We start from the raw sequence: 23,508 nt of genomic DNA, 5'->3' as shown, positions 1-23,508 counted from the left end.
TACATTTTCTCAACAAAGCACCAAATCACTACATTGGAAGTGGTGAGTCCCCAAGCTCATAGAGAATAGGCTAGTTTTTAGGGTAGAGCTTATGAGTAATGTGCGTGATCTAACACAGTTCCAACCTTTAATGCACAGTGCTCTATCAACTATGGTGAATGGATAGCAAATATAAAGAATGAGTCATTCAATAAAGGGTGAAAAGTCTCAGCTGAAAATCTTTTTTGAATTGAATAAGGATTAGGGTCCAAGCATATAAGGAAACAAGATGTATACCTCATTATATCCTCAAGAAAAGTCCCATGGGAATGATAATCTAATATGTACAGATATGATAATGAGGGTGAACTTAATGGTATGGGAATGGACAAGTGTAATTATGGTTTGTTAATGGGATTATACATATCAATGCCACATTAAAGACAAACACGCTCAAAAATAGTTGTTTAAAGGCATGTAACCCAAAGAGTAGCACTACAAACATAAATAGGTGTTAGCATGATATACTTGTAAGTTATGACACTGGTACAAAAAGTTAACAACATAGTGGTCTATGGAAAAACTACCCATTACATATTATAGACAATATTTAATAGGAATATTACACCAGCACTACACACTACACATTAGGGATGAACAATTAGTGGCTGCTAAGAGCTATGGGATGTTTTATGTTATGATAATTATTTAAAAGTCAGAGTGAAGATGATTGTACAACTAAGGAAGATAATGTGAGAAACTGACCATTTATCTTGGGGCAGAATATATGTTATGTGAAATTAGGAACCCCCTACTTAATAAATCAGGCCGTTGATCTTGAGGCTTACTCTTGTGAAACTTAGGGCTGTAAATGAGAGGATAAGCTTTCCTATAATTATGCCTGACAGGCACCTCCAGAGAACCTCTCTTGTTGCTCAGATGTGGCCTTTCTCTCTCTAAGCCCAACTTGGCAAATAAATTCATTAACTTCCCCCCAAACATGGGACATGATTCCCAAGAGAATGTATTTCCCAGGCCACATGAGACATGACTTCCAGGAATGAGCCTGGCCCTGGCAGCAAGGGATTGAAAATGCCTGCATGACAAAAAGTGGGGAAAAGAAAGGTAATAAAATAAGGTTATAGTGCTAAGAGATCTCAAATAGAGTCAAGAGGCTATCCTGGAGGTTTCTCTTATGCAAGCTCCAGCTAGATATCCCAAATGGCCACAGTATGCCATGCGCTTACCAACTATAGTCCCAAGATACCTAGTTCCCTACCTGATAATCTATAAAAGATTCACTTACTAAGTGTTATCTCAGAAACTTAAATCCAGCAGACAAGTCCTAAAACCCAGAGGCAACAGCCTCTTTAAGAACAACAATCAGATGCAGCCCTCTACACCATAATGTTGACACCCCCTTTCAATATGAACAAGTTAGGGTGGTCACTGCCTAGACACCCCTGAAGATCAAGAAAGGATTAAATGAGAGGAAGGGGTACCAACAGACAAGATAGGATTTAACAAAGAATTACAAATATTGAAACTTTATATATATATATATATATATATATATATATATATATATATATATATTTAATGCTAGGGTATTCAAATAGCAAGAAGGAAATAACTGAAATGGTGGAACTGTAACCTATAACTTTCTTTGAAATTTGCTCTATAGTTATTCATTGAATTGTGCTTTGAAAGTTTTCACCTTGCTGTATACATCCTACATTTCACAATAAGGAAAGTACTGAAACTATGTAACTGTAACCCATAACGTTTTTTTAAATTACTTATATAACTGCTTGTTGAGCTATACTTGGAAAGTTAACACCTATCTGTATATATGTTATATTTTACAATAATAGAAATAACTGCAATAGTGGAACTGTAACTCATAACATTCTTTGAAATTTGCACTCTAATTATTTGTTAAATCGTACTTTGAAAGTGATCACTGCTATGTACATATGTTAAAGTTCACAATAAAAAATGCATTAAAAAGAAGAAAAGACCCATGGATGGTTGGGAAATTTTATTGATCCTGCCTTCCTATAAATACAAGAGTTACAAAAGATTCAATGAAGCATGAATCCCTCAGCTGTTTGATAGAATTTCTAGTATTCAATAGAATATGCCCCACAACACATGTTTCAGGCCACTAAGGCATAGGAATCACATGGTTTAGAAGACAACCCGATTCCTTTGAGCAGGGAAGATGAAATTAAGATAAAAAAATTCCAAGAACTCTTGTAGCATGTCTAAAATCTACATGCCGAGGCCCATACCCAATTACGGATATATAGGGCTCTCAGCTATATTTGCATTCCCAAGATAGCCATTGAATATAGACATTGCAGCACAGTTAAAACTTTACACATACTACAAAAGGTCCCAAAATGCCTAAGGACCACTAAAGGGTTGAGAGAAGAAATGATTTATCAAAAGCTACTAAGCCTCAAGAAAATACCCAGAAATAAGAGTGCACACTATTAATACACAACACTGTATCTTCTCAACTTACCTTTTAAGTTCATCTGTAGCTGTCATAGACAGTTCCTATGCATCCTGGTAGCTTCTCTTCTCAAGTGTTCGCTCAGCTCTGAAGCCAGTCTGGAAGTATCAGTGATTTAATTCCCTCAAGGCAGCCATCAAACCATGAGGGCCCAGAGACAATGGATAAATGCCCCAGCTTCCCAGACCCTTGGTGGGACAATTCTGAGGTGAATTTCCCACGTACTTCAGGGGATTCCAGGGAGAATGAACCCCCAGTTGCTCACAGTAGAAACCTGTTTCCTCCTTTTCTTGTTTCACCTTCTCCACTCTCTCACTGCTGCTTTCTAGAGTCACATTCCAAATAACATGCATGCTCAGAAGCCTCTCTTCTTTGGGGGCTGCCCAAACTAACATAGGACAGATACAGCATAAACCCAAGATCTATGAGAAATATTGATTTTACAGTAAAGGAAACAAGCACATCATCTTTCTTTTCTTCTGTTCTTTTTTCCCTTCTGTCCCATACAGGCTAATGGAAACCATACACATCTCCAGCTTGTCATTGTGGCCAAGAAACTCCAGGGCCAAAACTCACTTTTTCAGGTGTTTATTGATTAATCTTGATCCTTGTTTTTTTTTTTTTTTTTTTTTTTTTTAATAATTCCATTCACTACATTCTAGAGATAGGGAGGCATGGATGTCTGGAAATCTGTTGCTATGAAATTCTGGGACAATTGGTTCTTCCCAGGTAGAAGGGTATCAAATAATAGGGAAACATGTGGAGTTGTGTCCTCTTTCAGATGCTGTGAGAAATGTTTGGGCTAAGTTCTTACTACATGTAACATTTAGAGGAGTAACCACAGTATATTGGAATACAAACTACTACCATGTAACTTCTTTAGGAGGCTAATATGTGATCTAAGGTATAGTAATTACAACCTACAGATAGTGTCAGGATATGCCTGACAAGTTATGGATCCTCCTAGCTCATGACTATATACCTAGAGATCAACTAGGATGGATATATCACTCTACTGTAGACAGATTTTGTGAACCATGGCTGAGTGAAAATATAAATATATGGTGTAGTTCCACTCTCAGTGAAGGTACAATGGTACCCTTAGTCTGAGGAATGGCTAATTTCCAGCACTACTCTGTTGCAATCGAACCCATCATAAGATGGATACTCTGGATCAGTTGGAGAATACTTCATCTTTGTGCCTGTCACTATGTTAAGAGCAGTTTATTCAATGTCATGAATTCTAGCATTCTCCAATCTATAACTGCTGATTTAAGGATCCAAGGTAAAAACTACATTTTTGGTATGCCTAAAACTAGCCCAGCTGAGGTCATCAGGAACGTAGATTCTCAGATAATGTAGTCAACCACATGTCATTTAAGAAAAAGTGTAGTTAAACTAATTCTGAGCAGTGCTGGACCTTATGGCACAAGGTCTCCAGGCACAGATCCTGATAGACTGTATAGGCTGCAGAACACAATATGCAGTCCTACATATTTTTTCTACTTTGTGTCTAACTAATAGTCCCACACAAAAATAGCCCTTTTTTATGAGCCTTTATGGGGTTTGGCAGTGGCTGTGGCACTGGGGACCAGTTTAGGAATATATGAGAAGCATCTAAATTATGTGGTACAGGAATTCTACCCAAAGGAATTTAACCCTGGAATTGGGGGCAGAGTCTGTTTGGGCAATGCATTAAAAGTGTAGATTAGATGCTAGGATATTCAAAACAAGATCTGTTAGACTAGATGCTAGGATATGCAAAACTGGATCTGTTCTAAGGTGATTGTCTTAACTTACCAGAGACCTACCGGCTGATTTTGCTGGTTCTGTAACATTTCATGTAACCTTTACAAGAAATCTCCAGCTGGATCTTCAACCTAGCAGCTGAAACATGGTATTCCAAACACACTGAGCATGGGCTAAGCAGGAACATGCCTAACATTTTCCATAGCATAAGGCTGCATACTCTTTCTGGGATATTTGTATCCCCAGTTGGAGATGATAGACTCATTCCTCATTCAAACTTGGCCAAGGAGGAAGGATGGTGATTCCAGAAGGAAGTGAAGGGCATTGACCTCACTAAGTGCAATAACACCCTGCTTACCTGGCTCATCCCTACAGTTTGAAGCCATTCTCTGGTGAGTGACTGACTATGAGTAGCAAGACCCCATTTGCTGAAAAGACTATGCAAGTACTGTGTTATTAGGTCTGGTGGGCCTGGAGTCCTGACATGAAGGGACGACTGACAACCCCTGGTTGTTCTCTGATTCATGTTGCAGAGAAGAATCCCCTGTGTTAGCAATGGTGGAGGGAAGAAATTCCAAACTTTAATTTATTTTTATATTTAACTCAAAAGGATAGCATAATTTGAACTCTGTTTTAATTCTTTTGGACTCTAAATTTTTTGGAACTTAAATTTTTTAAGTTTAATTCTCCCTGGGAATTTGATGAAGGGAGAAGGGTTACATTCTAATTTGGAGCATTTTTATGTTATAGATATTTTATTAATAGAATATCTAAATCTTCTTTAATTTGTAGAATGATTAATAAGCCATATTGGACAATGTGACTGTATACAATTTGCGTTAAAAATTAGAGTAGAGGGTGAAGATGCAGCCTTGGGTAGAGTGTAGCCTTGAACTTAATTCAATCAATAGTCTACTGTGACTTAATTCAATACTGACTACTTTCAGAAAGATACACATATGAACATTGATTGATATTGAAGGGGGGGCCTCAAAAAGAGGGGAAGAGAATTGTTCTAATAGGTAACCTCTAATAGGCATCTCCTCCCCCAAGGGGAATGAATAGTCATGACTTGGGTATGTTATGGATGAAAATTTATTCCCCACTTCTCTAGTTTCCATTGGGAAGAATTTGCCTAAATGCATCTGGCTTCTCACCTACACACTCCTTATTCTCCTCAAGGTGGACTGAGTTAGTCGGTAGGTGAAAGACAGTTCTAACACTAGGCAAAATATCATTCAGCTTTGTCAGCATATTATTTGGCTTTCTCTATGGTAACGAACAATGACAATACAGTAATGGCTAATGACCACAAACATTTATTTCTTGCTCGTGTTACTTACAAGTTGTAGGCCAGCTGCCACTCTACTAAGCTCTACTGAGTTTGACTGTGCTTGGCTCAGCTTGGATTGATTCCAGGTGATTTCTTATTCCAGGGACCCAGGCAGTTGGAATATCTTTTATCTGAAATATGCTGTTCTGTGAGGAAAAAGCAAGGAAGCCCAAGACAAACCACACAATTCAACTTAAAGTTTCTACTCAAAAAGGGTAAATGTCAATCTACTCACATCCCTTTAGCCAAAGTGTGCTCTATGCTCCAGCTCAGATAAGGTAGGAAAATATATTCTTCCCACAGGGTGCATTTCCAATTCACATGGCGATGAGCAGGAATCTTTTCTGCTACAGGGAGGGAGAAATAGCTGGGAAATTATAATTAATTTTTTCCATAACCAATAATAAAGACAGCATTTTTCTCTCCATCTTCCTGAATCCTGAGGCTATCAACTAAGTATAGTGGAGATCACAAGTGTCATTTATTGACTTCTAATTTCAAATCATTTCTCATCAGAATTGCTAAGATTTTTTAATTTTTGTGAATGTGCAAGGTATGAAATGGCAGAATATTGTTATCTTAATTAAAACTTACATGATTAATAGTGAGGCTGAGCATATTTTCATGTTTATTAGCTACTTGAGCTCCTCCTTTTATGGGGTCACCCGTTCATACTTTTTTCTTAGTATTTTTTTCTTATTAATCTTTATATGTTCTTTATATATTCTGGGTATTAACTTTTAAATATGTTGCAAATAACTTCTCTCAAACTATAGTTTGACTTTCTCCTTTTGAAAAAAAAATGGTGACTTTTGAAGCAACAGATTTATTTTAATGTAGTAAAATCAATCAATATTTTAATTATGTATATATACATGTATGTATGTAGTTGCTTTTTATATCTTCCTTAAGAAATCTGTCCTTATCCAGAGATTATAAAGGTATTTTACTATATTACCTTTTTAAATTTTTGCTTTGTTTTTCACATATAGATTTTAATCTACCTGGAATAAATTTTTATGATTTTTATTATATAGGTCTCTAATTTTACTTCTTTCTATATGGAAAACCAATATGCAGACATCATTTATTGAATAGTTTATTAAGTCCCTCTGATCTTCAATGCTACCTCTGTAATATATGAGGAATTCAAGCATCCATGGTTCTTTAGTTGAGTTCTTTATTCTATTCCAGTCTATTATTCTTCCCTTGCCCAAGAACCACATAGTTTTAAATACTATAGTTTTGTAATAAGTTTTGATATCTGCTAGGATATATACCACATCTTCTCTTCCTTCTTTAAAAATCACTTGCCAGCTCTATCCCCTTGTTTTATCAAATAGGTTTTAGATTCAGAATGCCAAATTCCATAAAAATTTTATGTTAAATTCATTGAAATTGCATTGAATATACAGTTAATTTGGAGGAAATAAGCATCTTTATGATATGGTTTTCTTATCCATGAACATGGTTTATCGCTATATGTTAGTTTCCTGTGGTTGCTGTAACAAATTATCACAAATAGCATAGCTTAAAACAACAGAAATTTATTCCCTCACAATTCTGGAGGCCAGAGGTCTGAAATCAAGATGTCAGCAGAACCACATTCCCTTCCAAAGCCCAAGGGGAGAATCCATTCCTTGTGTCTTCCAGCTTCTGTGGGCTATAGGCATTCTTTGACTTGTGGCTATATAACTTGAATCTCTGTATCTGTGGCCACATTGCCCTTCTCCTCTACTCTGTGTGTCCTCTCCTCTGTGTGTCTCTTAAAAGGACACTTATTACTAGATATAGGGAACAACTAGATAAACTCCTCCTAAGATCCTTAATTTAATCACATATTTTGCTGTAGAAGGTAATATTGTCACTATTTTTGCCAAGAAGCAGTATTTACAGCTTCCAGAAATTAGGACATGGAAATATCTTCTAAGGGGCCACATTCAACCCACTAGAAATTAATTAGGGGAAAGTACATATCTTTGTGATATTAAGTTTCCCTAAGCATGAATATGGTTTATCTCTCCATTTTATATCTCTTTACTTATTTAAGTTTTCTTTGGTTACTTTGAATAACATTTTACAATTTGTTACATAAAATTTTTGCAAACTATGTATCTTATGTTTGTTCTTGAGTACCTTATATTTCTGTTAATATTAACAACTGTTTCTAATGCATAAGAATGCAATTGACTTTGGCATATTGGTTTTATATCCAACTAACTGATTCTTCTGATTTATCTGTAGATTTGTTTAGCTTTTCTATATAAAAACAGTTTTATTTCTTCTCTTCCAAACCTTATAGATTTTATTTTTAATTCTTGACTTTTTGTCTTAGATATAATTTCAACACTCTTGAAGCAGTTTGAATATTTTTTATAGCTGCTTTTTACCAGGTTAAGGTACTTTTATTCCTAGAGACTTTCTATCCTTTAGTTGACTAATTTATTATCATTAAAGCTATTGAATGTTATCAACTGATATTCTGCGTCTATTAAAATAATAATATGCTTTTCACCTTTAACTTGTCAATTATAGATGCATCTATGGTAGGCAGAATAATGGTCTCCCAAATGATATCCACATCCTAATCCCTGGAGCTTGTGAATTTGTTACTTTATATGGCAGAAAGAACTTTGAGATTATTCTGGATTATCTGTGAGGGTCTTAAATGTGATTATATTCCTCTTTATAAGAAAGAGGCAGAAGAAAATTTGATGCAGAAGTAGATGGAAATGTAATGTTACTACAGAAATAGAGATTGGAGTGATGTGACCACAAGCCAGGGAATGTTGGCAGCCACTAGAAACTGGAAGAAGCAAAGAACAGAATCTCTCCTAGAGCCTCCAGAGGGAGTGCAGCCCTGTTGACACCTTGATTTCAGTTTAGTGATACTGATTTCAGACTTCTGGTCTCCAGAACTGTGATGAATAACTTCCTAGTGTTTTAAGGCATTAAATTTATGATATTTTTTTAAACCAAACTCAGTTTGGTTGTAATCTGTATTATGTATTTATCCTGATAATATTCAATTTGGAATATTGTCATGGGTGAGACTAACTTCTAAATCTCTTTCCTCAGAGTCTCAATTTCTAGTTTTGTTATCAAGATTACACTAATAAAATTATTTGGGGAGCTTTCCTATTTTCTAACATCTGAATTTCTCTGTGCAACTTTTTAAGTTATAAATTAGCTTCTTATCTCTCAGACTGTTATATTTTGGATATCAAAGTGACTCAGTTCAATGTATATTCTAATATCTTTAGAATTTCTTCTTTGATTTATAAGTTATTTTGGGGTGTGATTTTCAATTTCCAAATAAATATGACTTCATTAGTTACTTTTTGTTATTTATGTTTCTCATAACTGCATTTTGGTCAAAGAATATATTTTGTATGGTGTCAATTCTTTGATATTTGATATTCTTGGATATTAGTCATGTTATAGGCTACTACATAGTCAACTTTTAAAGATTAGCAGTGCACACCCTATATTTCCATTAGACTGAACTTGCTAATTTTGTTGTTTGAATATTCTATATACATACAGATTTGGGGGGCTCATAAGCTAATAATTACTTAGAAAAGTGTGTTAAAAGTTGCTTAGTATTTTTACAGTTTTTTCAGTTATGATTTTTAATTTCTTAAAATGTTTGATTTGTATATTGAGACTGTGTTATTAGGACTACTCACCTTTAGAATACATACATCTTCCTGGTGAACTTTACCAACAGTGGTAACATAATAATTATTTTTCTCTAATGATTTGCCTTATCTATTCTGTCTAATCTCACCATATGTAATAGGTATGTAATAGATGTTAATAATAAAGATATTTCAGTCTCACTTTTGACTAAGCAATAGGAGCCACATTCTAAAAATGAAGTTTGAAACCACCTTGCAGGATTTGCAATGGAGGTAGATGTAACGGGTTTAAACCTCTCTCTCACATTGAAGTTATAAGTTTGAGAGCTGGATAATAAGAGTGAAAATTTGAAGAGATTGATGTTGGTGTGCTATGAGTCAACTCCTTCCTCGTAGATGGAGGGAAAGGTCTTTTCCTTCAGCTAAATCCTAAAGGAATAGGCTTTAACATGACAAGAAGACTTGATATATATTTCCAGGGACTTTTGTGACACATGGATCAATGTCATGCCTTAGAAACCCAAGGCAAAAAGAGGGAGAGAGGGCTATTCCAGTTACAGAGAGGATACGGAAGCAAAGAATGCATCAGTGTATTCTGTGAGCATGATGTGGGCTATGTGCAGGAATAAGATAGTTTTTCTTACATCCTGTCCAAGAGGACCACCTAGAAAAGCAAAAGGAGTCTTAACAGAAAAGAATCAGAAGGTGTAATTTATGGATGCTTATTAGGGAATATGCCATAGGCAACCAGCCTATGCCTTTACATATATCAAGAGAACTGCAATTGATAGACACCCAGTGAAGGGAAGGTGCCCTACAGACCCTATGAAGACACTTCATGAGAGAAATATGTCAGCTTTAAACACCTTTCAGGCCCAAGGAGAACCAATCATCAGGCACCATGACAATACCATCAAAGAAGTCAGAACATGTGGCGGGAGAGGAGCATCGCTAGGTGAGGGAGGAGAGATGAATCTGACCACACTTCTTTTTATACTGTAGGTGGCTGTAAACCTAAGTTTATAAACACAAGCTCCAGGGATTAGGATGTGGATATCATTTGGAAGACCATTATTCTGCCTACCACAGATGTATCTATAATTGACAAGTTAAAGGTGAAAAGCTTATTATTATTTTAATAGACGCAGAATATCAATTGATAACATTCAATAGCTTTACTGATAATAAATTAGTCAACTAAAGGATAGAAAGTCTCTAAGAATAAAAGTAAATGTTTTAATTTTAGATGTAGTTTGATTGTACATGGGATTGGATATGTTACTTATTGAACTAAGACTATTTTTTTACTGGAAACGTAAATGAGAAGTTATACTACGTGAGAACAAGAAGAAAAGTCTGACTCTGCTCTAGTTCCATCTAAAGGGCAGGCGGAAAGCTATCCTAGGTACTTTCGTGCTAATTCCCAAAGTCCTGGACTACTAAGACTTCCAAATTTTATCAGATTGGAAATTCCCATTTCTGAACCCAAATTGGTTATTTTGTCTGCTAATTATAAATGTCATATATTGTTTTGCTTAATCTTAACAACCACCTTAAAAGATGTATTTTACAAAGTTAGAAACTGATGCTCAGATAGGTTATGAAATTAGCTTACACTCCTTAAACTCAAAAAGTTAACAAGTGAATAAGTTAGGATGTTAACCTTGGGCAGTCAGACACTGTAACAAATATACCATTCCTATGCCAACTTGTCTATTTTTTTAGCAGGATATTAACTCATTTTGGTTTAGGTGTTCTGCTAGATGCTTCTCCAAACCTTGAACTTTCCACATTGTATTGCAATTTCTTGTTTAATTGTCTGCCCCGCAAATAAACTCTAAGGTCTAAGAAGGCTAAGACTAAATTTACCTCATTCATCACTATCTCCATGGCTCATAACACAAGTAAAAAGTAGTCAATATTTTTTTCATGCAAATTAGGAAAGTTAAAAAGAAAACTACTTAAATTATGTTTTTTAGCATCATAATTATCACATACTCAAATTGTCCCTATACTTGACTCTAAGCCAGCTACTAGACAAAGTCATTTCTACCTCCTAAAAGTTGTAAGTTTAATGTAGAAATCTCTGATTTTAAGAAACAGGTTATGGATCAGGGTGAGAGGTTCAGTCCAGTTTAAAAAGTATTTATTGATCACAATCTGAGTGTTAGGCACTGTGCTAGTTTCTGTCAATACAAAAATAAAGACGTTTTTTAGGCTATCTCTTACAATCTAAAGGCAACGGCAGATGCACACAGATAATTTCAAGCTAATATGGCAATTATAATTAAAGATGTATGTACTGATTACACTTAGTAGGTTCACTTAACCCACAGCAGCCACCTGGTAGAGATGACAACTGAGATGCGTCTTGAAGTATGGAAAGGAGTTAGTCAAATGAATAAAAATAGAGGAAGAGGGACACTCCATGTATAGAGAACTGCATGCATAGATGCATGTACCTATGAGAGCATGGCATTTCCAGTGAAATACAGGCCGTTTGGTTTTATTAGTACATACAGCAGGAGTGATGCATGGCAGGAAGTGGGACTAGAAAGCTGGAAGTGCCTAAGTGTAAAAAGTAAAGGGACCATTTCCCATTGTTCATTGTGACTGCTTTTCTGCATCCATGGTGAACAATGGAATGATGAACAGAGTGCTATTCTTTCAGCAGTGGATAGGGAGAGGAGAAGGATCTCAGTCAGCTCTCCTTCCCACTCATCACTCTAAGGTCCCGTGTTCCTCCAAAATACCATCATCCCATGAAAAGAGCATAAAATGTGGTGAAAGAAGTGAAAGTGAGCAGAGCCATGCTTGGGACATTCAAGGGAAGGTGGTGATGAGATTAAGTGATTAGAAGCATGGGGATAGCTTCAGTCATATTAGCAGAGATAGACGTCCAGGTGGGGGATCTGCACCGGAAGAATGCATTATGTTCTTAAAACTGGTGGCAATTCCCTGTAGCCATTCATTCTTCACCCCCCATTTATGTCATGTAGACGTTAAGGACCCAAGGCTAAAGAATTAGACTAAGGATATGTCTTCTTGGTGCTAATGGTCTTCATCTAACTTTGAAGATATCAGTGCCTCTGCCTAATACTGGGGTCTCTGTCAGGGTCAAGAAGAGCTAAATATCCTAGGAGTTTGGGGTCCTCACCATATGACATATCTCTTGGCCTGGGGCTGAAATCCGCACACTGTTTGCTCTGTGGCCCAAAAGAGTAGCTACAGAGAGATCACCATGGCAAGGTGATCAGGTGAACAAATTTTAAAGTGAATGTAATTAATTATACTTTTATTTATTTATGTTCATGTGTTTATGTATACAATATGTATTTATTGAGTGGAGGGAGAAGATACAAGAATACAGTGTAATAGCTTTCAGTACAGGCATTGGAGTCAAGCAGCACAAAGTTCAAACCCAGATTCACTATTTCCTAAGTGTGTGGCCTTGGGGAGATTGTGTGTCAGAGTTCCAATGCCCTCATCCATCTATAATTATCTCTATATGATCACCTATATATAGTGCTATAAATGATCACCTCTGTTTTGACGTTTAAATAAGAGGTTGCATGTAAAGTGCCTAGTACAGGTCTTTCAGCAAAGTAAGTGCTCAAGGCACCATGGCTGTTAGTACTAATGATAATGAAAAGGAAGAAGATAAAGAAAAGATGATAACTACATGCTTTTGTGCCTTCCCACAAAATAGTAGGAGAGGCAGATATGAAGAATGGAATGAAAGAGAGACTAAATGAGACAGAGCAAAGGAGGAATAGAAGGGTTGAGGGCAGCCAGTTGTGATATAACCAATTGTCGGTCTTTGAAATGGAACACAGATACACCTTGTGGAGGAATAGCATATAAGTTTCTTTCTGTTTTCATGGTTGCTGATGGGATGATGAATGGGCCTTTTTTAAATCTCCCACTGATACTGGAACATCTATCAAGTGTGTGTGCTTGGCATCTGAGGCCATTGTAGCTATGTGTGGGTCCTTCTTATTTAGCTCTAGGAAGTCTTTAATATAGTTATTTAAGACTACCTAGTTTGGATATGACAGCCAAGAGCATTGCTGTTCTCTCCACATAGTGGGGATGCCATTAATGTTCTTTTCTTCATCTGACACAGAATAATAATGGGACAAATTTATTTTTTCTTTTGGTATTCCTTCGATTGAGTAACTAATTAGAGAAGAAATATTCTTTCTACTTTTTCTAGAAAAGAAAATGAGATTAATAAAAGAATCCTAGACCTAAAACTATTTGCAAACCCTTATCTGACTCCTTGCCTTATTTATAGCAATAATGTTATAATACAAACTAATAATCCACTTATGGGTATTAAATTAGGATGTGGAAAGGGATGATGATTCATTCCTTGGCATAGGGAAAACATGTTAGATTTGTGGATGATAAATAGGATCAAACCCATAATCTATTTCACTTCAAGAAAATTATTCACTTGTTTTTAATATGATGATGGCTCCCTGTGTCAGGTTTTGACTAATTTGTACCCAATCTTCAGGTAATGCTGGGGTGGGGCAAGGGTGTTGGTTAATAGTTCTAACATTTTAAAAATTCCTATCAGAAGTCATACAATGACAATATTTATTATTTTAATAAAAACATGAAATTGGGTTCAGGGTGGATTTGATCATCAAGCTGAGCAAATTTTCATGCTGTTTAGCCTCCAAGTGAAGCTATTAACTGTGTGACTTCAGAGCCTGGTGCAATCCCACAAATACCCAAAGAAAAAGATGAATGGGGTTGGAGCAAGGGAAAGCTCAGAAACTGAAGACAGCCAATTCTCTGGGCATAAAGGAAAGAACAGAATCTTGTATATTCTCTCCTTTAGTATCAAACAGTTTTAAATTAACTTGAGCTTTTGAGTACTTGGAGTGTGGCTAACTACAATTGTCATGTGCTGTAAGTATGAAATATATACCAGATTTCAGAGTTATTGTAAAAAAAATAATGTAAAATATCTCAATAATGATGTTTATATTGATTATATGTTACACAACAATATTTTGGATATATAGGGTTAAATAAAGTATTTTATTAAGAGTAATTTACCCATTTCTTCTTACTTTTTATAGTGTGTTTATTAGTAAATTTAAAATTACATATGTGGCTCTCATTTTGTTTCAACTGGACAAACTACTCTGAAAGCTTGCCTCAAAGTGGATAAAATGATTATTCTCCCGAGTTAACCTAATTTCCTGTTTCAAAATCTTTAATGAAATGTTTGTCAACATTTTTATGGATTCCAATTAATTTCAGTCAGCTTTTCATGAAGACCAGATAAACAACATAGATGGCAAGAGTCTAATGCATTTGCTTGCCTAAAAACCCTTGTTCTGCATGGGATGTTGAATGCTATATTTCTTCTAAACGACAAATGATGAACAATTGGCCGACACTGAATCTGGATTATATGGGTCATCAACAATATTCTTCATGTGGGTATAAGAGTAACACTGATAAAAGAAAATCCCATGGATATTTTCCGCTGCTTTTTAAGATGCTGTTGAATCTCAATTTGAATCAAGTACCGCAATGTTTCTTTCAACTGATACAGAAAATGAGCATTGGTAGGTACAGAAATTACAAATTCAGGGAAGCAAAATTACAACACTTTAGTTAATTGTATGCCAGTGGAGAATTCATCTAGATGTTCATTCCTGAAAATATAAAACAAATTATTTCACCTTAATTGAGCTGTATTGTCTCAGAGGTTAAGGCAGCCTAGGGCAATGGAAAAGCCAAAGGCTTTGTAGCAATCAAGGCTGGTTAAAAATGCGAGTTCTGCTTGGTCCTTGATAATTCTGACAAGTTATCTGGCATCTCTAAACCTCAGTTTTTGCATGTGAAAAAACGGGGATGAATTATATCAACTTTACAGGGATGTTATTGTATAAAGCACCAAGCAAAATAAATATTGGCTATTACAGTTAGTAGAATTTAGTGATTTATTTTTTTTTATTTTTTTTATTTTTTGCGAAGGCATCTCTCCTCCGCTGGTACCTATGGTAAACATTTCCACATGGAGGGACCTCTGAATTCCCACCCTGTGACATGTCCTTTGGGAGCATATTGAACTTGCAATAATCCACTGACCACCAGAAGGCCCAGCACTGAAGGGACCTATAGCTGAATCTGATTCAGTTCTTACTCACAAGAAGCTGATAGTTTAACAGAGAAGAGAAACCATCTGCCTATATAGAAATAATGCAAAGTAGATTGTGCTAAAAATCTTAAGATTTTTTTTGGACACACTACCTTGGCTGATGGGTTGTCCAGGCAGATGAAAAGTCAGGGCTGCCCCCTAGCAGTGATCTGTGTGCTGGGGGTACTGACTGGACAACTGTTCACATGGATGGAGTCCTTGAAGCCATGTGTTTTGGTTTGCTAAGTTTGCTGGGATGCAGTATACCAGAAATGGGCTGGCTTTTTAACAATGGGGATTTATTAAATTACAAGTTACAATTCTAAGGCCATGAAAATGTCCAAATTAAGACATCAAGAAGAGGATACCTTCTCGGAGAAAATGCTGCTGGCATCCAGGGTTCCTCTGTCACATGGGGAGGCACATGGTGATGTCTGCTGGTCTTCTCTGCTGGGGACTGGTCTCAAAATGGCTTTCTCCTGGGGCATTGTTTTTCTTAGCTTCTCTGAGCTGTCTCAGTGTCATCCGTCTTATATCCTCTCATATAGGACTCCAGTAAGTGGATTAAAATCCACCTTCAATGGGCTTGGTCACATTGGAAGAACCTGATCAAAAGGTCCCACCCACAATAGATCTACCCCCACAAGATTAAATGTGCATGGCTTTTCTGGGGTACATAACAGAGTCAAACCAGCTCACTGTGGTATTAGATAGGCTTGCTGAGGGAGACAGTCTCAGAGGGAAATTGTATTGAAGCCCCTAAAATTTCAAGTGCTCCCTTGACATCTTTGAGCTTCAGAGGCCCCCAAAAGTCTAACCATGAGTTCCCTGCTCTCACCAGATATGCGGCCCACTCAGTGGGGAAGGCACCCACCTGGCTAGTTCCTCTATCAGCTGGATAAGCTGCTCTCCACCCAGTCCACAACCTAACAAGATTAATTTCCCTGCTAGCTAGTGAAATTATCAGAACAAGTTAATCACATCCTCCTGTGGGAACTAAACGTCACCCATCCTTTCGTCACTACAAAGCTTGCCTCCTATAGCCTGCTGGTTCACTCTACTCTGGAGTGCATAACTTAAAGAGAAATTTCCTGTTTTCCTGTTTTCACATCCATTTCAGTGAGCCACCATTTCAAGGAAAAATCTATTGCACAATTCTTGTTTACACTGGTTTTAAACATTGTCTGAATTTATTCAATTATTTTTAACACAAAGGAATGGAAGAATTAACCATTGGAATGCATGGAGATTGCTGTTAGGTTTGAAAGTCTGAATAAACTTGGCCATAGGGTTCCACCTGGGTTTTTAAGCCATCTTGAGGCTGGCTGACAGAATCTAAAGTGCAGCAATAAAGGTGCTTCCCATTGCTTCAAAGTATTTCCTTTTTCTAACTTACTGTATTTCAAAACATGTTGTTACTTGTTAATTTATGCATGACTAATGGAAACAGATTTGTGGTGGACTTTATGGTTCTAGGATACATTTATGATGATGAAAAAAGGACTAAGTGATATGAAAGTCAGAGCCAATTAAAAAGTAAGGCCTGAGGGCTATGGGGCTATAGTTCAACTAAATGGTTTCAAAATATTCCATGTGTCATTCACTGACTCTGTTCCACAAATAAAAATATGAAATAAAAATAAAAAATACATCTATTATGTGTATTGTTTCTGTCTTCCTGGATCATATAATATAGCAAGAGTGACAGATACTAAACAAATACACACTTTATATGTGTGAAATAGAATGTGCAAAGAGAGCATGTTAGGGTGCCGTGGTCGGGGAAGACTTTTCTGTTTAAAAGTTAAAGGAAGTAACCTTTAAACAGAGGCATGAAGAATGAGTAGATGCTGAACAGGAGATGGGGGACTGGGGAAGAGTGTCTCAGGCCTGTATGAAATATCTAAGGATGGAGACCTTGATATCTTTGAGGAACTATCAGGAGGTCAGTGCAGCTGGAGAACAGTGAGCAGAGGATGAGGCTGAAAGCAGCTGAGGATCGCTCACATGAGGTCTGATACTGTGACTGCACTTTCTAAAGAGACAAGTAAAAAATAGGCACACAAACTAATGCTCCATTGCCTAATACAAGGCCATGCCCTAAAGATATTTCCCTAGGTTTTCTTCTAAGAGTTTTATAGATTTTAGTTCCTATACTTAGGTCATTGTTCCATTGTGAATTGATTTTTGTATATGGTGTGAGGTAGGGATCTGCTTTAATTATTTTGCATGTGGATATCCAGTTTTCCCAACACCATTTGTTAAAGAGACTATTCTTTTCCCATTGAGTGGACTTAACATCCTTGGCAAATATCAATTGGCTACACTTGTGGGTTTATTTCTGAGCTGTCAGTTCTATTACATTGGTCTGTATGTCTGTTCTTGTGCCAGTACCACACTATTTTATTTTAAAGATGAGAAGCAGAGATTTGGGGAGGTCAATTAATCTGCCAAGGTCACATGGATAATGCTAACTTGTCCGGCTCTGAAACCATTTCCTTTTTCACACCACTATGTTCCAGAGTGAGCTCCATTAGGATCTTTAATATATTGGGGGAAATTTTATCAAAATGTAATTTATTAACTTAAACCAGCATGAGTAAGAGTAAATTATGCTATTAAAATACCAAGACTATCAGGGTATTAATAGAAGTAGTTCAAAGAATATGTGGTCTACAAATCCTAAATCCTGCCCATTCATTCTCTGTCCCACATGCCATACAAAAATTTCAACCAACTGGAAGGCAAGTGAATTTTCATTGGGGTTTGCTAGGTAGCAATCAAGTAAGGAAAGGAGGTACCTTTTGGCATACCTTTGCCTAAGGAGAAAATAAAAACAATGCTTGTCATGCAAAAAGAAACTGAAACAATTATTATCATTAATTCCTGTAGAGATGGGTTCATTTAAATACTATATAATGTGATATTAAATGTAGAACAATAGTAAGAGCACAGATTCTGGAATTGGTTCAGGTGACCAAATGGCAGAGTGAGACCCTTGGATTCTGTCTATCCACGGAAGCTTTACACAACAAGCAAAACCTTGCAGGATCATCTTTCTCAGAGCTCCAGAAAAAAATTAAAGGGTTATAGTAACTGGGAAAGCACCAAATCAAGAAAGGCAACTTAAAAGATATCCAGAAAGCAAGGCATTAAATAAAAACTCCAATGGATCAGCAAGGAAACAGCTGGAAAATCACCAACCCTACCCTTCTTGGTTATAGAGGTATGCTTTTCAAAAAAATCTTTGTTTAATTTCAGTTTAATGGACATAGCTGTGACCCAAATCATCTTGCACAAGGGCAGCTCTGCCTTCAGTAATACCTATTCCTATGATGAACGTCTTCAAACACAATTTTAAAAGTTAGCTCTCAGAAATAAACTTGTCCAGGAATTAGGGTATTTGTTTACCCTTCAGTTCCAAATGCCACTCAAGCACATAGGGTTTTCCGGGAATTTCCACTGTCTACGTCACTATCCAAGCCAAGATTTTTTAAAAGCTGCATTTTTTTTCCCCTGAAAAATGTTATGTATCTAATTTAGGAAAGAAAATGAATCAAATGGACATGTTTGGCTACTTTAGGAAATCAAATCAAAATGTATTAAAGATGACAATGCAGAAAGATGAATAAATGTGGCAGTGTGGATGTGTATAATATATGCTATCACTAGGACTTTAATGTCCAATAAAAGGCGGCAGTGTGGATGTGTATAATATATGCTATCACTAGGACTTTAATGTCCAATAAAAGGCACATGCATAAGCTGAGAATGTTATTTACAGTCTCTTCAATCTGTAGATACATAAAAATGCATATGTACTCAAGATCCTATAATTTAGTATAAACTGAGGAATCTAGCAATGGAACATTAAGTACAGAATTTAGCTTATTGCATTTGCAGAAGGCGGGAGGTGAGGATAGACTAAAGGTTTAGAAAAGTTTTCTTTCCAAAGCTCACTATTTTTCCATTCTGTTTTTGTCTGAAAACCATGGAAAACTAACAATAAAAAGTTGGTGATATAGTACAATAAGAATAAATTATAGAGAAACTTGGCTGCATATATTCACAGTGAACACAAGCAGGATTTGGGCCCTCTTCACATAATCCATTGTTGATTTAGATACAGTAGTTAGCATTTATCAACATGCATGTCAACAATTGATGTGTCTTCTTTATATTAGTGAGGAATGTAAAAACCAAGGAAAGCATATAAAGACCAGAGTTCCATAAAGCACAAAAAGAAAATTAAAGATGATTAATAATTCACTGTTAAGAAGATTTATGACAATACAAACAATTTACCACCAGTGTACCTGGGTATTTGTCTTCATAGTTCTATATCGTTCATCATCTTGATACTTCTGCCCTATGTGAGAAGTGTGAACAGTGAAGTGGTGCTTACTGGAAAGATAATATTATTATTAAATGTGTCAGTTTGGCTATGTTATGTCTGTTTCCAGACGCCAATGGCCATTCTCTAGTGAAGGTACCCTGTTGTTGATGCCTTACCTTGGGCACTTTATGGCCTTCAGACTGTAACGTTGTAACCAAATAAACCCCCTTTATAAAAGCCAATCCATCTCTAGTGTTTTACAAAATGGCAGCATTAGCAAACCAGAACAGATTTTGGTACCAAAGAAGTGGGGTGCTGCTGAGCTTGCAAATACCAAACATGTTGGAACAGCTTTTTAAATGGATAAGGGTAAGAGTCTAGAAGAATTGTGAGGCACTTGATAGGAAAGGCCTAGTTTACTTTGAAGAGACTGTTGGTAGAAATATGGAATCTAAAGATACTTCTGATGAGACCTTGAACAGAAATGTTGAATGGGTCACTGCAAACTGGAAGGAAGGTGATCCTTGTTTTAAAGTGGCAGAGACTTTGACAGAGACCTGGTGTTGGAGAAAAGGAAGAATCTGAAAATGAGGAGCTGGGATATTTAGTTGAAGAGATTTTAACACTAAATATCAAAAGTGTGGCCTGGTTTCTACTTGCAGCTTATAGTTAAAATGTGACAGGACAGAGATAAGCTGAGCAATGAACTCTTGGGTATGAAGAAACCAGAAACTGATAGTTTCGAAAATTCTGGGCTTCCAGAAAGTGAGACCCCAGAGGCCACAGCCCCACGTGAGGATTTTACCAAACATGGAACCCGACTGCCATTTCAGTACAAGCCAGGATTGAAGATGGAGTTATCCAGAAAGGATGAGTGGAAAGTCCTATTGTCTTAAGGTTTTGACCCCTGTAAACGTCACATCAAGCAGATGAGATTTTTGCGATATCTGTATAAATGGAGCCACTGCCGGTCTGGACTGGAGGAAATGGAAAAGAAACAAATTGAAGGAAAATTTTTTTTCAAAGACAGAGCCATGGAGATTGAGTTCTGGAGTCAAGAGGTCTCAGGCTGGGAGAGCCCATGGAAAGGGTGTATTTGCCCTGGAGGCAGAGCACGGGCCTTCCTCCTTGATGCTCAGGAAGAGTGCTGCCACCCTAGGCCCCGGGGAGGGTGGACATATTCCCCAGGGATTGGGGAGAGCCTGGCCACCACCCCACTGTTCAGAGAGGGGAGAGCATTTGCCCCAGAGAGGCAGAGTCTGGGTGGCACCCCAATGTTTGAGGAGGGTGTGACTGAGCAAAAGTTGATCTCCCCAGTGTGTGGATATGTTGGAGCACTCACCCCAGTGTTCGGAGAGGAAAGGGCCACTGTGTAAGCCTTTGGAAAGGGTTGAACTCTAGTGCTTTCAAGACCCAAGGATAAAATATTATTGTATAAATGACTCTCAGACTTTGAAATCCAATGATTTCAAAGGTTTTAGGAACTGTTTTGGTCCTGTTAACTCAGTTTTCCTTTCAGTTTCTCCTTATGGCAATGGGAATATTTATCCTATGACTGTCCCTCCTTTGTATATCGGAAGCCGATAACTTGTTCTAAGTTTCACAGGTCCACAGCTAGAGGGAAACTTTGCTTTAAGACTAGACAATGCCAGTAACTGATTTTAATGGTATCTTGTGCTTAACTATTGTTACTGAAATGATTTAAGTTTCTGGGATATTGTGATGGGGTGAATGTATTTTGTATATGGAAAGATCATGTTTTTATAGAGTCCAGGGAGTGGAAGGTGTCAGTTTGGCTATATTATGTCCCCCAGAAAATGCCATGTTCTTTGATGAAATCTGGTGGGGGCAGATGTATTAGTGTTGATTAGATGGGAATCCTTTGATTGAGGTTTCCATGGAGATCTGACTCAATCAACTGTGAGTGAAACGTTTGATTGGATAATTACCATGGAGGTCTTACCCTGCCCATTCAGGGTGGGTATTAATTGGATCACTAGAGTTGTATAAAGGAGTTCACAGACAAGGACCTCAGAGCAACTGAGATTAGCATTTTGGAGAGAAGCTGCAACTGAGAGACACATTTTGAAGATGGCTATTGGAAGCTGACACTGACATTTTGGAGAACACCATTTTGAAACGCAAACTCAGAGCAAGTGGATGCCAGCCACGTGCCTTCTGAGCTAACAGAGGTTTTCCAGATGCCATTGGCCATCCTTCAGTGAAGGTACCCAATTGTTGATGCCTTACCTTAGACACTTTATGGCCTTCAGACTGTAACTTTGTAACCAAATAAACTCCCTTTATAAAAGCCAATCCATTTCTGGTGTTTTGCAAAACAGCAGCATTAGCAAACCGGAACATTAAATAACAACTTCTCTGACCTTCTCTGATCGCTCTGCCCCATATCGATTCTCCCTTCAGCCCATATTTCCTGAACTCCATGTTCTCCTCTTGCTTCATATGTATATGCTTGATAATTTATTAGATTATATATCCTTCCCAGGCAAATAGGATGCCTTCTATTTTTTTATGCAACATTCTTTCTTATTCCTTCTTTTAATATCTCATATTACAGTTGTTTCATATCAGATAAAGACTAAATATTTGTGGACTAATGAATAACTAACAAATGAGTAAATAAAGGAGGGCATAACTTTTTTTAGATATCTGTATTATAAACCCCTTGTGCCAGTTTGAATGTATTACATCTCCCAGAAAAAGCCATATTCTTTGATGCAATCTTATGGGGCAGACGTTTTAGTGCTGATTAGATTGGAATCCTTTGAGTGTTTCCATGGAGATGTGACCCACCCAACTGTGGGTGATGATTCTGATTGGATAATTTCCATGTTGGTGTTACCCCACCAATTCAGGGTGGGTCTAAATTAAATCACTGGAGCCATATAAATGAGCTAGAAAACAGAAGGAACTCAGTGCAGCTGAGAGTGACATCTTGAAGAGGAGCTACAGCCAAGAGTTACACTCTAAAGAAAGCACAGGAGGTGCAGATGAGAGACAATTTGCAGAAGGCCATTGAAAGCAGACTGTTGCTCCGGAGAAGCTAAGAGAGGACAAATACCCCGGCGCAACTAAGAGTAACATTTTTTAGGAACTGCAGCCTAGAGAGGAATGTCCTGGGAGAAAGCCATTTTGAAACCAGAACTTTGGAGCAGACTCCAGCCATGTGCCTTCCCAGCTAACAGAGGTTTTCCGGATACCATTGGCCATCCTCCAGTGAAGGTACCCGATTGCTGATGTGTTACCTTGGACACTTTATGGCCTTAAGACTGTAACTGTGTAACCAAATAAACCCCCCTTTATAAAAGCCAATCCATCTCTGGTGTTTTGCATTCTGGCAGCATTAGCAAACTAGAACACCCCTCAAGGATAGGAAATGTGTCTCATTTTGCCTATTGCTCTATGAAAAGAGTGGTCAAAAAAAATCTCCCCCAAAACAAAAAGCAATCCCAGAAAATATGCTGGCATTACCCCCTCACAAGTGCCAAACAAATCTTCTACTAAACTTAGACTTGGCATCAGTGTCCTTCTCAACCTCAAGCCCCTTAAAACCCTTCCCAATGAATTACAGTTAGCATCTGAGATGAAAAGTATTTCAGCCATCTCTGAGAGATGAAAACTGTTTCAACCATGCCTGGTGGAATTGCGGATGACATCTGCCATGTTCCATGAAAATAGAGACCAAAATGCAGAGACAAATGAAACAAATGCAGGAATACTATATTGTGGTTTCTGTAACAAAAATAATCATAATTTTTATAA

At 37.2% G+C, this 23,508-nt stretch overlaps 1 long non-coding RNA gene across 2 annotated transcripts in view; it reads left to right on the top strand.

Moving 5' to 3' along the window:
- Window positions 1-23,508, top strand: part of LOC119529521 — a 173,299-nt gene that overhangs the window by 137,913 nt on the left and 11,878 nt on the right. Inside the window, exon 9 of one of the 2 annotated variants that reach the window (XR_005215883.1) lies at window positions 5,686-5,937. The exons of the other annotated variant lie outside the window; for it this stretch is intronic. This is a non-coding gene — a long non-coding RNA (uncharacterized LOC119529521). Of the gene's footprint in view, window positions 1-5,685; window positions 5,938-23,508 lie in introns of those variants that run through there. 2 annotated transcript variants of the gene reach the window in all.

This window comes from Choloepus didactylus, chromosome 3 (assembly GCF_015220235.1).
Source record: "Choloepus didactylus isolate mChoDid1 chromosome 3, mChoDid1.pri, whole genome shotgun sequence".
Classification (NCBI taxonomy): Eukaryota; Metazoa; Chordata; class Mammalia; order Pilosa; family Megalonychidae; genus Choloepus; species Choloepus didactylus.
The sequence above is the reverse complement of the archived record's forward strand: the minus strand, read 5'-3'. Positions and strand labels throughout refer to the sequence as shown.